Below are 15,130 nucleotides of genomic sequence, written 5' to 3'. Positions count from 1 at the left end.
AGCTGACCAGAGAAGCAATTCCGATGGATCATTAGAGTGAATGGATATTTTAAAGTCTGAATGTATGACAAAAATCCTGGTCTTATTCCAAGTTGTTAAGTATATTTCTGACAATAGGTAGTTGCTGTTTGCAGTATGCTTTTATTTTATTTTTGTGAAGTATTTCACAATCTGAAATACTCATTTTCACTTTAAATGTCATATGATGTTAATTAATTCATATTACTTTTACTTAATGTTTTAAAAGGTTAACTGGAAGTTTAAAATGAGAATTTTTCTAGTACAGTTTCCAAACCACATCATAATATGTCTTTGTGGTTATTGTATCATTAGAACAAACATTAGGATATCAACGGACATACATTCTGACATCTAAATTTGCTTTGGCAAAGAAACATTTTAAATCAAGACCATGCTCCAGAATTGTAAATATTTTATAGCCATACTTATGCTTAAAATTGAATTGCATGAAAAAAAGTGTTGAATTTATGTGTTAGATCTCTTTTGTTAGCATTAAGATACTACTATCTTTGGGTCATAGAAGCAAAGATTAGTAATTAAATCTACAAATCCAAGAGAATGTCAATGTATTGAGGAAAATACAACTGACTCTGCTGAAAATAAGTGCTAATGCTTACCTTTTATCATTGTGTCAGGAAAAAGAAAAAAAAAAACAATTAGCACCAGAATTTGTCAAATAAACTTGTCTTGATAATCTATACAACATTTTTCAAATGAGAGTAGCTGATCCTTTTCTTTCTCGTCCCTGAAACTTTTCATTGGAAGTCCCAGGAGGTGATAATTGAGAAATAATGACCTTCTTTTGAGGTTGCTCTTGATCTAAAGCCAAGGGAGGTAATTTATTTAGCAGAAGCTGTGGGTTCTAAACAAAAATAGCTATGTGGAAATATTGACAAGCAAAATTAAGTGCCTTAGTTTTTTGTCAGTGAAGCAATATAAGATGCTAAATATTCACTTCAGGATAAATTCCTAAAGACATGGAAACTGGTTTGAGGATTTTTTTCCCTTCCCCCATGTGAACATACTTGTGAACACTCTTGTTTATATTATATTGTAAAACTCCTGCCTTCGAATGCAGTAAGTGTTTGGAAACACACTCTTTTCCCTTTACCTCACTTTTGTTTGCCGTTTTCATTCACCTCTCTCTGCTTCTTTCCATCCTGTTGAGATGATGCTACTCATTTGAAATGGTCTGATTCAAGGTCCCCGGTAGTCTTTCTGGTGTCAGTTCCAGAGTAAATTGTTCAGTGTTATACTAGCACCCAGTTTTATACAGTGCAATTCACTTTTCTTGAATTTTTTTTTTTGCTGTTGGCTTATATCAAACACCACTGTTTCGGATTTTCTTCTTCCACATTAGTTACCCCCTTCTTTGTCTAACTTGGAGAATTTCACTCTGCCGAATCTAAAAATAGCTTTAAGACAAAATCTTCCATTACCTTCAGTTTTTCCCTGCATTTTCTGGTTCAATTTCATGGCTTTAGATATCATTCATATTCAAAGAATTTCGAAGTTTTTATCTCTAATCCATTTTCTCCTTCCTCTTGTACTCTTTGAACTCTAGAGAACTCTAGATTTGTATATCTGTAAATGAGCCTTTTTGTTTGTTTATCTTATCCTTCATCCCACCTGTTGGGTCCCTACCACAGGAAATAGCATTGTGTATGTCAGTATTAGTCTTGAATTGAATAGTCCTGGAGCAAACTAAATGAGAAAGCACTAATGTAACAGAGTGCAAAGATAAGGAGAGACCAGATGAAATGTGAATATTTCAGTAATCCAAGTAAGGGGTGGTGAAACATGGAGTGGATAGAATCAGGAAGAATCTAATGGTTTATTTTTAATTTGCAAGTCTTTGTTATGCTAAAATATACATTGTTTTAACCGTTTGTAGCATTCACAATGTTGTATATCACTTAGACTCAAAAGGTTTTCACTGTGTCTGAAAAAATGCTGCCCATTAGATAGCAGCTCCCTTCCAGTCCTTGCTGACCTCTATTCTACGTTCCATCTCTGTGAATCTAGTTAGTACAAGAATTTTGCTTAAGTAGAAACACATGATCTTACCCTCTGCGTGGCTCATCTCACCAAGGTGCAATGCTTTACCACTCATGTTGTGTGCACTAAAATGTAATTTTTTTATGACTGAAAGCATTCCACCCCTACATTACTTGTTGTTCATGCAAAATCAGTTCAATTTTTATTTTGGAAATAGAACTTGTAAGACTTGGTGAAGGGTTAGAGGTAAAAATGAAAGATACAGAGATCATTAGAATGGGTCTTAGGTTTCTGCCTGGTGACAGTAAGTGGCAGGAGATAGACTGAATGAAAAGGAGAAGACTAGATGTCACTTAATCCCCATCAAAACTAGATTACAACATGGAGGAGGTTTACTGAATGATGTGGCCCTGAATGGCTCTCCAGTGACGGATGTGAGAAAACCATGTTGAGAGGTATGAAAGTGCTCCAGAAAGTTTGTGGAAACTGAAATAAAAGATAATTCTTTTGATCCCAAAATGTCATGAAATACATGCATGGCTTTTTCTTTTTCGTGACAGACATTTTTTATGAGCTTTTTGAATGATGTCTCTTATGCATGGGTTTCAAAATAATTTGTACCAAAATATTCCCATCTTTTAAATCTACTTTTCATTAGTTTTTGAAAGGACCCTCATGGGAGTGGGAAGCAGTTTGGTCAGGAGAAAATTTAAAAACGAGTGGACCAGATGATAAGTCTTGGAGAGGAATGATTTATGCCTTTTTCCTGAATGTCCTCCCCTAATTTGCTATGGCCTTGTCTAAAATGTACCTGCTGTTTGTGTACCAGGTGAAATGACAGATTTTTCCAGACCTTCTCTGTACCTGTGGATGCTCTCTTAATGGCATTTAGCAGCTTTTATCTTATCTTGCATTTTTTATCCATTTCTGCTATGTTGGACTCACAGCTCTTAGAGGGTGCAGATTCCATTCTTAGTACATTTGTATCTTCCCACAGTATACTGTTTGCCCTGCATAGAGAAACACTATTTCCAGTATGGAGATTTCTTTTTTTCTAAAGATTTATTTTATTTTTATTGGAAATTCAGATTTATAGAGAGAAGGAGAGACAGAGGAAAAGGTCTTCCATCCACTGGTTCACTCCCCAAATGGCCGTGCTGAGCTGTCTGAAGCCAGGAGCTAGGAGTTTCTTCCAGGTCTCCCACATGGTTGCAGGGTTCCAAGGCTTTGGGCTATCTGCTGCTTTCCCAGGCCAAAAGCAGGGAGCTGGAAGGGAAGTAGAGCAGTTGGGATATGAACCAGTATCCATGTGGGATCCTGGTACATGCAAGGTGAGGATTTAGGCACTAGGCTATTGTGCTGGTCCCTAGTGTGTGGCTTTCAGCAGAATTCTGTTATTAGGATTGAGAAGGAAAAAATAATGTGCAGATTACTAAGCCTAAAACAAGTCAACAGGCTCTGATGAATATGAATACCAGTAATTATTGAATTACTTTGATGAATTATGAATACCTGGCAATGTGGTCTTCTGACATCATCACCCTTTTGTTGTTCATCATTACAGAACTGTGGTATTGTTTTATATGATGTTATTTTTAAAAAAAAAAAAAGATTTCTTTATTTGAAAAAATAGAATTAGGGAGGCAGAGGAAGAGAGACAGAGAGATCATCCGTCAGCTGGTCCTATAAGTGGCTGCAATGGCCAGAGCTAGGCCAAACCCAAACCAGAATTCAGGAGCCAGGTGCCTCATCTAGGTCTCCCACATGGATGATGGGCTTAAGCACTTGGAAGATCTTTTGCCACCATCTCAGGCATGTTAGTAAGGAGCTGGGTAGGAAGGTCAGAAGCTGGGAGTCAAACTGGCATCTATATGGGATGCCGACATTGCAGGTGGTAACTTACCACACTGTGTCACAGCACAAGTCCCTTAAAATAATGTTCTCGGGAGAACTTAGACAACTAGAAATTTAAATAACTGCTGAGAAATCTGTGTTACAGTTGATCAGCTGTGCAGATAATGATCTTCATTTTTTAAAATAAGTCTTGTTAATACAAACACATGGCTCAGAGTTAGAGAAGTAGATATAGAATTGATTTATGTGAAAATAAAAGAACAGGGAAAATAATGTGGTCTATTGTTTTGAGTGACAAAGAATTGGCAGGCATTCAAATACCGCAGGAGACAAGATTAATATTAAGTGAATCTGTCAACATCCTGTTTGAAAATCTCAGCTAGGAGCAGAAGTTTCTGAAAACATCCAAAGGGGGTTTCGCTTAATAATGAGTCATATTTTCTGCCCTAAAAAACCCCAAAATGTCAATATAGGATGTTAGAAAAATTCAGACAGTCCTCAAGGATCGGTTTATCCAACTCTGATGTTCTGTAGATGAGAAAACTAGGGCCTGGGAAACCATCTCTGAACTCCACTGCGCTACAGGAAGGCACACGGAGTGGCACTAAATAATGTGGACTTGGAAACTGTAGAGAATCTGGTTCAGATGCAGCATCAGTCACCCAGGCCAGCCCATACCATCCCTCAGTTTTCGTTTCTTCATTTGTAACAGGGAGAGCAAAATAGCAGCTTTGTAGGGTGGCTGTGAGATTAGGAGCTGTATACCCAAAACACTACACAAATAGAAAAGAAATAAGAGCCGGGTCTCATCACCCCTTGTCACAGCACTAATGGCAGAATGAGGAGACCCACTTTGGTCAGGTGTGTCCTCTCCAGCCTCCGGGTCTCCTAGCTGTAATCCCTTCAAAAATGGGGTAAGCGGAAGGATTATTGCATCCTTCATTTAGTACTTTGACTTTAAATAATCTGTAAATATCAAATGAGTCAGTAATGTGTAAAATGCCAAATGGAACCAACTAATCTTTCCAAAGCCATCAACATAGCAAAGGACAGTTCAGTGCCAGGGGCAGAAATCTTAATAAATTAAGGCAAACATTTAAAATCACAGCTGAAAGAATATTTCTAAACTGAATTTTGAATCTTGAGTGTTAAAGATGTGTAAGAACAGGGCATCTGTATTGCCCATGGTATGAATGCCAAACTAGAAATAATTGAATGCCCTGTTTAAACAACAACGAGCAAAATTACATTAGATTTATCTAATATTTAAAGTGCAAAGAAAGCCTTCAGACTTGGAAAGATTGAATGCATTACAGCAGAGAGGTAAAGATAGTTGGAGCCTTAATGGTTTGTGAAGGAATGAATAAGGCTGAAGTGTTTATTTGTCCTAAATAATCATCCCCATTGTATGTATACCTGACTTGGAAATACTGGCCCTGCCACTTGCAGCATCCACTTAATGAGTCATACGTAATCTGGCTGCTCCGATCTTTCAGTTTTGTCTAATCTCATTCACTTGTATAGACACAGTCATTAGTCATGGTCTCTTTGAAAATGAATACGAAGTTTAATCTGTAAAGGAATGCCCATCACTAACTAACTTCTCCTGGACATGACTTGGGTCATTTCCAAGGGCCTGGAGCCACCACTTGGCATCAGATCTGTAGAGCTGCGAAAAAGATGTGTACGAGTGTAGAACTAGGAAGGATCTTAACAAACTGCAGATTAGTCTACCAATCAAATCCAGCCAAGTGCAAGTATCTGTTACAGTGTTGGCCTTTGCTGTATGTTAGATATTTTGCAATAGTTTCAACCACCTATCAGTGAAGAGATTTCCCATTTCAAACAGGATTTACAACTTTCCTTAACAACTTGGGCAATAGGACAATCTTGAGCTTGAACTCTTATCTAGCAGCCCGGCTAAAAATGATTTCTTGACATAGTGTGTTCTTTCTCGTCAACCCAGCCCTCCCTGCTTCCAGTGGGGTTAGCCAGGCCAGTTCTGTGCAGTTTTGGCTTCACAACTCCTGAAGTGGTCAAGATAAGATTCACATTTTATAGAAGGGAAATACCAAAGCTAAGACTCAAAGATACCAGAACCCAGGTCTCCCAGTCAGCTGGACCTTTTTCATTTTGAGAAAGTCTCCCTGAGTATTCATTTGCTTGTTTGTTGCTTAGTTGCTTCCTAAGACATGAATAAGCACAGAACTACAATTTTATGCAACATTTGTAAGACGTGTAATACTTACATAGAAAGAAAGATTTAGTACTACCTCAGACAAAATATTCCTGATTGTCATTTGCCTCTTAGCTTGCTGTTATATTGAAAACATATCCTTGTATTAATTTTTGTCGGCTAACTGATTGGTCTTCTTATTTTTAAGAGCTTTCTTTCCTGTGTTGTTCCTTGGGCGTTGAGTGTTAACACATCCAGGAGTCACTTGGATTAGTGAAATATGAGTCCCTGGGTGCTTTTGAAAGAGATGTTGATGAGTGTGTCTGAGTTGAGCTGCAGGGATTTGCATTTTTAATGAGTATCATGGGTGATTCACTTGGTTGCTCATTAGCGTAAAAAGCCCACTGGACTTTTCAGATCTTAGGTTTCTGACCTTAATCTTGGTCCCATTTTCCTTTATTTAGAGAATGGGATTTTTCTGCTTGCGTTATGTTACTTCTTCTGTGCACCCTAGTTTGTGGTTGATTAAGGAAAAACCCGGAGGAGATGAAATGCTTGGTGTAGTACAAAGGATCAATTCCCTACAAGGAATTACTCAGCCTGAACGTTTTCCATGGTGACTGGGTGGCTCACATGTCGCAGTTCCTACTGAGTCCACTAACTTGGCCATTCTTTCAAAACAATACTTTGAATGGAAAACTATGTCCTTCAGGAAGTATATTGATCAAAATTTTTTTATCACTTGAGTTTGAAAATTTTCCTCCTCTAAAATGTATGTTCTTAATGAGTTTTGATCATTCATCTTCCCTACATTTTACTGTTACCAAACAAGCAAACTCAGTATGGTCACACAGTGCTTCCCTCACATCTCACCATTATCTGCTTTCATCTAATTCAGTTAGATATCTCCTATCTCATGCCAGAATCCATTTGAAAGCAAATGTAAAGAGAACAAATCTATATGCAGCTCAGAAGAAGTAAACGCGCAAATATGCAAATGAACGAAACTGAAGTTTAAGAGATTGCCAAAAAGGGACATGTTGTCTATATCCCCAGTTAACCCAAATTGAAATTCTATAAAAGTCTCACAATAAAGAGGAAAAGAAAAATTTGATCCAAGCACTGAGTTGACTTCCCAGTGGGCAGAACTGTGATGTGAAAACTACTGCTTTCAGGTTATCTGTAAGTGCTCACAATGGAGCAGCCCTTGATAAGACAGCCACATAGGTAATGAGGGCACTTGCTAAGCAGGGAAAGGCCTTGGAGAATTTTCAACTTTATTCAATGGAAAAGAAACTTACATATACTCATGGCATAACACAGTTCTCCAACAAAGGGCATGAAGAGGGTTTTCTTTGTTCAGTTTTCTTTTCAGGAATTAGCCTTTACAAAGTTTTATCAATTTTTTCTTTCAAAATTTTGCATTAGAATGAGTGCCTTATTGTATGAATGAGAAGGTGACACCAGTTAGAACTTTCCAACTCCTAACATATTTTACTCTGAAATCAACTTTTATAATCCTATAGCATAGGTTAACATGATGTAAAAATAACTAAATGAACATGATTCTACCCATTAATTAAGACTCTCCCTGGTATCAGATAAGAAGCTTAAAGAACTGGATATTACATGGGACAGGAATGGCTTGAAAGAGTTCATTTCAGAATTATAAGCTTTATAATTATAATATGAATTTTGGAACTGGGGAGCTTAATAATTTGCTAAGGTCTGTATTAACAGCCTGAAAGAAATCCTAATATGGTCTGAGGATTAGTTAAAGGAGAAGGATCATTTTCAATAATTGATACAAAGTGCTCCATGTGATAGAAAGCGTGCTTGTAAGTTCAGTCATTGAACAAAAAGGGGGAAAAACTGCAGTTGTGCCCTACTTTGAACAGAGTCGGTGGCCCTGTGGTGCAGGTGAGAAGAGGAGGGGAGGCAAGAGTAGAAAGGAGAGGCGGGGGGGGGGGGGGGGGGGTGAGTGCAGCACTGGGATCACAGATGGTTTGATTCCATGAAGTGCTGTAATCTGGAAACACAGCCCTTGGGCGGCCTCCTCCCAGCTCTGCACAGTGCACTCCATTATCAGCTTTGTCCCGAGTGATGGGACGGAACCAGGGAGACCAAAATGACTGACTTGGTGCTTCTCCTGGGATAAGAGAAGTGATCCCTTCACACCTGTAGCTCTTAGGCACTGGGAGCACATTTACTGCCCATTCTGCATTCTGAGGCACTGGGAACAGTTACAGGGCTGTGTGGCTCGAGCTGGGCTTCTGCGGCCCAGAATGACAGAGCTGGATTTCTAATTGTTTAGGCAGAAAACAAAAATTTTATGAATGAGGAATGAGTCATAGACACGTGTTGAAATTTAGTTCCAGGAAGTTACTAATTTTAAACTCCAAAGTAAAAGTTTAGGAATTATGTCTTTCTTCAGCTGGTTTGCATTTTTTCCACAGGGGTAGAATGAGGAGACTTCTTTCTAATAAAACACAAGAAATGCTTCAAACAGAAGTGAAAGAGGACATAAAAGCCACTCTTTCAGGCAGGCAGGTGCCTGAGAAGCAGATGTTCTAGAAAAGCAGCTGAAGGAATTAGGCTGAAATAGGAAGAAAAGGTTCCAAAGAGAAACGAGGGCTGTTGACCATGATCCTGCCCATCACCACAGACAATACACCCACTGTCTGCTGGAGAGGAAGTGTTTAAAGAGACAACTCCTGGGACAACAGGGGGCTGGCTGAGTCACCCAGTGCACTGTCAACAATGTAGAGGGCCTCCTCCTGGATTTAAAGAGCACAGAGCAAAGCCATTGCCAGCTGTCAATGTAAAAGGCTGTGAAATGCACTCAATGAGAACAGCTCACTGCTGAAAACCCACCACCCAGCACAGAATGCGCTCATTCAGAGCTCTTTCCTCCAGTCACATTCAGGCCTGATCCTGATCTCACAGGACTGAGTTCACAACTTGTAGTGTTTCCCAAATTGCAGAAATTTTTAGAAACATCCTATACATTTGTCTTCAGGTACTTATCCAGATGCCCTGATTGTGTAGATGCCCTATAGAATGAAAAGGGCAGAACAAGTGAACACAGGCTGTGAAGTCCAAGTAAGACCACAGGTGTGCTCCATGGCTGCCCTGAAGTTCATGTTTTCTGTAGCATCAGAGAAAATGGCCCAGCCACTTCCAAAAGCACACATGTCTGTAGGTGCTTAGCATCCCATGCAGATTTAGCAATCCATTACCAGAGACAGTTTAACATTTACCTTGACATGTTAGGAGTAGAAAGAGTCGGAAAAACCAGGATTCAAATCCCGGGGATGCTAGTTCCAATATTTGCAGTTCTTTGGCTAAGCCTATGTTTCTTCCTTACTCTAAAACAGAAATAGCATTATAAGAGTTTGTTGAAGAGAATATCTGGAAGCTTCTGGTACCATGAGTTTCCCCTTTATTTTCCTGACTTGGCACTGTCTGTGCCTCTCAGAAACGGTGTACCTGTAAGGCAGACCTACAAATCACAGCTCATCCTGAGGTCAGATGTGCCTGCCAAATGAACCTGTATTTATTCTGTTGGTTACAAGAGGCACTAAGAGCAGTGCAGACTCAAGGGAAATTAGATTCCATCTCTAGGTAGGGTATGGCAAGTTCACATTTCAGAAGAACACACGGAGTGGGACACATTGCTGTGACCAACTTTGGAAAATCAGATTTGCTGCAGATGGCTTGCTATATGACACAATTCTGAAGGTCAAAAGATTAATAGCTTGTTCTTATTTTCTTGTAATGTGCCTAGTACAGAGAATTTCATAATCCAAAAAAAGAACTTTAAGTATCATAAAACAGTATCTTACACACATTATTATTTTAAAAAATGGCCAACATACATGAATCATGATCTTTTGGCTAGAATTGCCAGGCTTCTTAGCACATTCTTTGGGTCAGTTAGGTTTTCCTAAAGATGGTCTTCTTGTTAAAGCAATACCTTATCAAAGCTGGCATCGCTGTTTGTTTCAGGTCTTACAAAATACTTCTGGAAAAAGTTTGATTTGAGAAAAATATAGAACTTCTGGGTTCAGAATGAAACGTTTTCTTCCTGGAAGTCACATATTTTGCTTTTAAAAACTTAAAAGGCGCACACTTTGGCAGCACATATACTAAAATTAGAATGGTACAGAGAAGATTAGCATGACCCCTGCACAAGGATGACACACAGACTTGTGAAGCATTCCATATTTTTTTCAGTGGCTCGTAGATCATACAGTACCATCATTTTCTTCAACAAGGCTCTTGGTTTTCAGTTTCATTTCTTCAGCAACAGATTAGTTATTCAGTAGTATGTTATTTAACTTCATGGCATTGTAAATTTCTCTTTTTCTTCCTGTTGTTGATTTTGTATTGTGGCTTTTCATTTAAGGGGATTTATAAATAACTGTGTGATGGAGACTACCATATCCAGATGTGAGGACACAATGCAGTATGCATCTCTACTTCCAGACAAAGATGGACTCCCAATGAAGCTGTTAACTATATATTGACAATAGGATGCTGGCCTCTCTGTCATTGTCCATGCCTGCAATGATTGACATATGACTGTTATGAAAAACTATACTATAATAATAATACAGAGGAACTCGGTGAGGGGGGAGGGGACTGGGGAGAGGTAAGGGAAATCCCAGGGCCTATGGAACTGTATCATAAAATGATAATAATAATAATAAAAAGTAAAAGTTAAATAAATAAGAGAAATATAAATAAATAAATAAATAATGCAAAGGTGCCCATATTGTTTTGTAAACAGAAACATAGGTCAGTCCACATAGTGGAATCTGCCTGAAATTAGAATCAGTTTTATTCCGTGTATTAAAGCTGATCATCTAATTAGAACAAAAATTTCTAAAAGACAAATTGCTTGTGTCTGTGGAGCTTGGTTAATGAGGCTCATTCCATTTACTGAGGTTTTCCTCAAGAAGTTTAACTGTTTTGTTAGAAATTCCTGAAGAATGATCTTTAATGACATACAGTTAGTTGGAATAGTTCTAGGCCAATGTGCAAATGCTTAAGTAGTTATTGCCAAATTTTTTTATTATTGCAAAGTCAGATATACAGAGAGGAGGAAAGGCAGAAAGAAAGATCTTCCATCTATTGATTTACTCCCCAAGCAGCCGCAATGGCCAGAGCTGTGCCGATCTGAAGCCAGGAGCCCAGATCTCCTACATGGGTACAGGGTCCCAAGACTTTGGGCCGTCCTCGACTGCTTTCCCAGGCCACGAGCAAGGAGCTGGATGGAAGTGGGACTACCAGGATTCGAACTGGCATCCCTTGAGATCCCGGTGCTTGTAAGGCGAGGACTTTAGCCACTTGGCTACTGTATTGGGCCCCGTTATTGCCAAACTTAACTGTTGTTTGTGTTTTTATTGATGATTACAAAGATCCATGTGTGTGTCTATGTCATGGTAAAACTATATGCAAGTTCCTGCTGAATTTGACTAATTGAGAAAATGAAGTAAATGCCAGTAGTCTGGAAAGAAGTAGAGAGAAAGTTAGTACTTTAGTTATATAAAGAAAAGCAGGCATATTTCAAAATAATAAAAGGAAAAACATTTAGGGGGTTCCTGAAGGACTGTGCCAGTATCAGAGAAGAATACCTGGGGTGAGCCTGTAGTATCTGGAAATCTTCCTTTGTGCTCCCAACCCATCAGAACTTCACCAATTACCTGCTTCCAATCCAGGTTCATCTCAAACCTCAGCATCCTGAAGCTATTGCAACCTCTATAAACCTGTTTGACAAGGTCTCTTACTGACCAACTGTAGTCCAGACCATCTGGGCTTCCAACTTTGGCTCTAAATTATTTTGTCTCTTTTGTGGATTTCCTTCTTTGTGTCAGCAAACCAGCTTCCTGGTACTGCAAGTAACTGGTCTACCTTCAGTTCTGGTATGTATGCTAAGACAGACAGGAGAAATCACTTTGTTTTCTTATCATGGAAACATGTCAAGTACAGTAACTCACAAACAGGAATCTCAGGATGGTCCAGATTAAATCTGTTAAGTTTTGTAGGGGTTGTGTTTTTTTAATATGTAAATTTTATTTTTAAATAGTGATTACATGGTTGATCAGGGTGAGAAGATCGAGGTTTAGGGAAAATTGGAGGAACTCATTGCTTCCAAATTTGCTGCTACTTCTTGTTCCTGAGGGGAAGGGGAGAGACAAAGGGGGGAACCGCTAACGACTTTCCACACATCACAGTACCCAGGGATGAGGAATCACCACCTCATATTAATCCAGAGTCTCAATGTGTACATATTCTGAGGGTTCTGTCCAAGTGGTTTGGATAGTTCTGAAAGGCTGCCAGTTTCACTGATCCAAGGATGATGTCACCCTCCCAATGTCCATTGGCTCCATTCACCGAGATTTTTTGCTGTCATCATTTGTTTGGGGTCATTGTCCAGTTTGTTCTGTTCTCCTTCTTCTGCTATAGCACCAAATGTGCTGCCATATTCTCCTTTTAACAACAGGGTCTGTGTCCACTGCTCCACCTCTTTCATTAAGGACATGTTCTTGCAGGTGAGTCCAAGTACCCAGGCCAGGCATCCCAAGCATTGCTGGATCCCCCATCCCTAGAGTTCTCAAACCCAGCACCCACATAGTAGTTGGGTCCCAAGAACTGGGCCAGGCGACCCAAGCCCCACTGGATCCCCCAGCCCTGTGGCTGATAAACCCAGAACCCACCTTGCAGGTAGGCCCCAGAATCCAGGCCACTTTGCCCAGATCCTGGGGCCCACCTTCTAGGTGAGTGTTAGTTTCGGGGCTGTGTTTTATAAAGGTCCTTAGAGCATGTTCTTGCACTAAGCTTGCTGTATCCAATGGGCACTACCGGCCAAATGCCATCCACAGCCTTCATCAGACCAAAAATAAACAAAATCATTTTCCATACCGCTTGTCCAGGGCCCTAGAGGCCAGGAGCTATGCCACAGACTGATAAATAGGTATTGTTTATGCAAGGTAATCCAAAGGCTGACAACTGACTCCCGCAGGAATTTTAGACTAGCCACCAGTGACAGCCTGAAATTGTTCATTCTTGGTCTCAGTAGCCACTGTTTCTCTTCCCATGAACCTGAGATGATCAGTAGCAGCATTACTTTGAGTGAGATACACCAGGTTAGAATCATGGACTTGCCCTGGAGCAGCAGAGTTTAAAATGTCTGGGGTCAATGAGTCTCTGTGGTTCACTTGTTTAAGAAGTTTCTTGCTGACTCCTGTGCACTACTGAAGTCTAAAATCCAGTGTTTCAGATTCCCCAGAGCAATTGATTTTAGATTCCATCTGGTTAAATCGTTTGGAGAAGTTGTATACTTTAAGCCAAATCAAAAAGTTTGCATGGAGTTTGTTCATCAAAGTTCACACACAAAGAGTTTCATCTAAGCAATTTAGATTTTTTATTTCTTTAAAACTCAGAAATTTTAGCTACCCAGGCCTGCTTTCCTGTGTGATGAGAGGTGGCCACATTTGCATTGCCACGTCCTTTAGATGAGGCCTGGGCAGGGCAGCTGTGTAACTCTAAGCCCCTTTACTTGGTCACATTGATTGGTCACAGCAAACATTTGTGTCTTCAAGCCTATTCGAGAGCTTTCTGGACTCTGGTGAGTTAAGCCACCTCTGAAAACTCGGACTTACTACTGAGTTTCTGGAGAGCTCTTCTACAAGAGTAGCTCAAAGCAGAGCACAATTCAGGTAGGAAAGGAGGCATCTTAATATGGTGGACACCAACTGTTAACCTTGTGGACATTTCCGGCCCTTCCAAGGACACCAAGGGGCTCTCAACAGCTGTCCCAAAAGTGACTCTCAGAACCTGATCTGTTCATGGGTGGAACTAGGGGATCGATAGAGAATGTCTCTGTCACTTCATCTACAACCATGAGAGAATCTAAGGGGGACAATCGGGAAGACAACTTCTTCTCAGGACCTTCTTGACCCTTGCAAATGGAAATGGGGAAAAAAGAATTTATATTTGTTTAATCAGAGCATATTTTGACAAGAGTCCTTATAAATAACGTATTCTATGGAAATAAGCATTTCATTAATGTTAAAATCAGCTAATTGTTTAAAACAACAAGAAAAATTGTCCATAACCTTACCATCCTAACAAGACTTTGGCTTTTATGCGTTAGTGTTCTTTTCCTCTTAAAAATGTTTACATGCTTGTGTTGTTACAATCAAAATACCACATTTTGTATTCTGCAACTTTAATAGGATCGTTTTAATTTAAGTTGTGTATCTGAGAACAATTGTAGAGGAATGCAAATCTTTCTCCTAGTTATAATAACCAGATCATCTACATGGCAACAGGAAGCTACATAACAGTTTGTTTCATGCTTGGATCCAGGTCCTGGCATTCACAACATGCATGTTAAAAACACTGCCCCAACTTCCTGCTTCAGACAGCTCAGTAAGTGCTCTCCGGTTTATTTTCACTAACACTCCCTTCTTGGTCATCGCCCAGTTTTCACATAACTCCTCTCTGTGGGCATTCACGGAACATGTATCATAGTTGGCATTGGGAAGTCAAGTGATGGAGCTGATGGAAGACCAGTTCTCAGTGGAGCAGGCAGCAGCTCACATCACTGAGAGTGAAGTAATTGCTCACAAGGACTGCTGCCTTCCATCACTGTAGAGACCTTCCTCATTTTATGTGGGACCCCAGAGGGAAAAACTTATTGAACAGCTGGATATTGTAAATGGTGGCACCCATTATTCTCAGCAGTCTGTAAAACCCTCTGCCGTTATGCTCCAGCCATACCCTTTGACCCACAGGATGGAGTAGAAGTCTTACTCAACTGGAGTGTGCTGTAGCATGTGTTGAATTTTATTGCCGTTGTCAGTCAAGCACCAGGAACCCAAATTAGATGTGCTGAAACAAAAAGAGAATATATAGGTGTTGGTCATTGAGAATAGCAGACGTGGCCAGATCCGCATGCTTAGATGCTATGCATGGTGGTGGGAATCTGAATGTTCCGACTCTGTTTTCCTCTGCAGTGATTTCACTCCAGGCACATGCTCCTGTTGCTATAGAGATGGACACCTGCCACTC

General features: G+C 39.9%; 1 protein-coding gene and 1 non-coding gene across 5 annotated transcripts in view; both read left to right on the top strand.

The window, feature by feature from the left end:
- CCDC192 (coiled-coil domain containing 192) overlaps positions 1–15,130 on the top strand; it is a 222,031-nt gene that overhangs the window by 129,184 nt on the left and 77,717 nt on the right. The gene's annotated exons all lie outside the window — the stretch shown is intronic.
- On the top strand, positions 10,174–10,280 carry LOC118760161 (U6 spliceosomal RNA). Its single transcript, XR_004996616.2, has one exon. It is a non-coding gene; the product is annotated as a U6 spliceosomal RNA (small nuclear RNA).

This window comes from Ochotona princeps, chromosome 19, assembly GCF_030435755.1.
Source record: "Ochotona princeps isolate mOchPri1 chromosome 19, mOchPri1.hap1, whole genome shotgun sequence".
NCBI lineage: Eukaryota > Metazoa > Chordata > Mammalia > Lagomorpha > Ochotonidae > Ochotona > Ochotona princeps.
The sequence above is the reverse complement of the archived record's forward strand: the minus strand, read 5'-3'. Positions and strand labels throughout refer to the sequence as shown.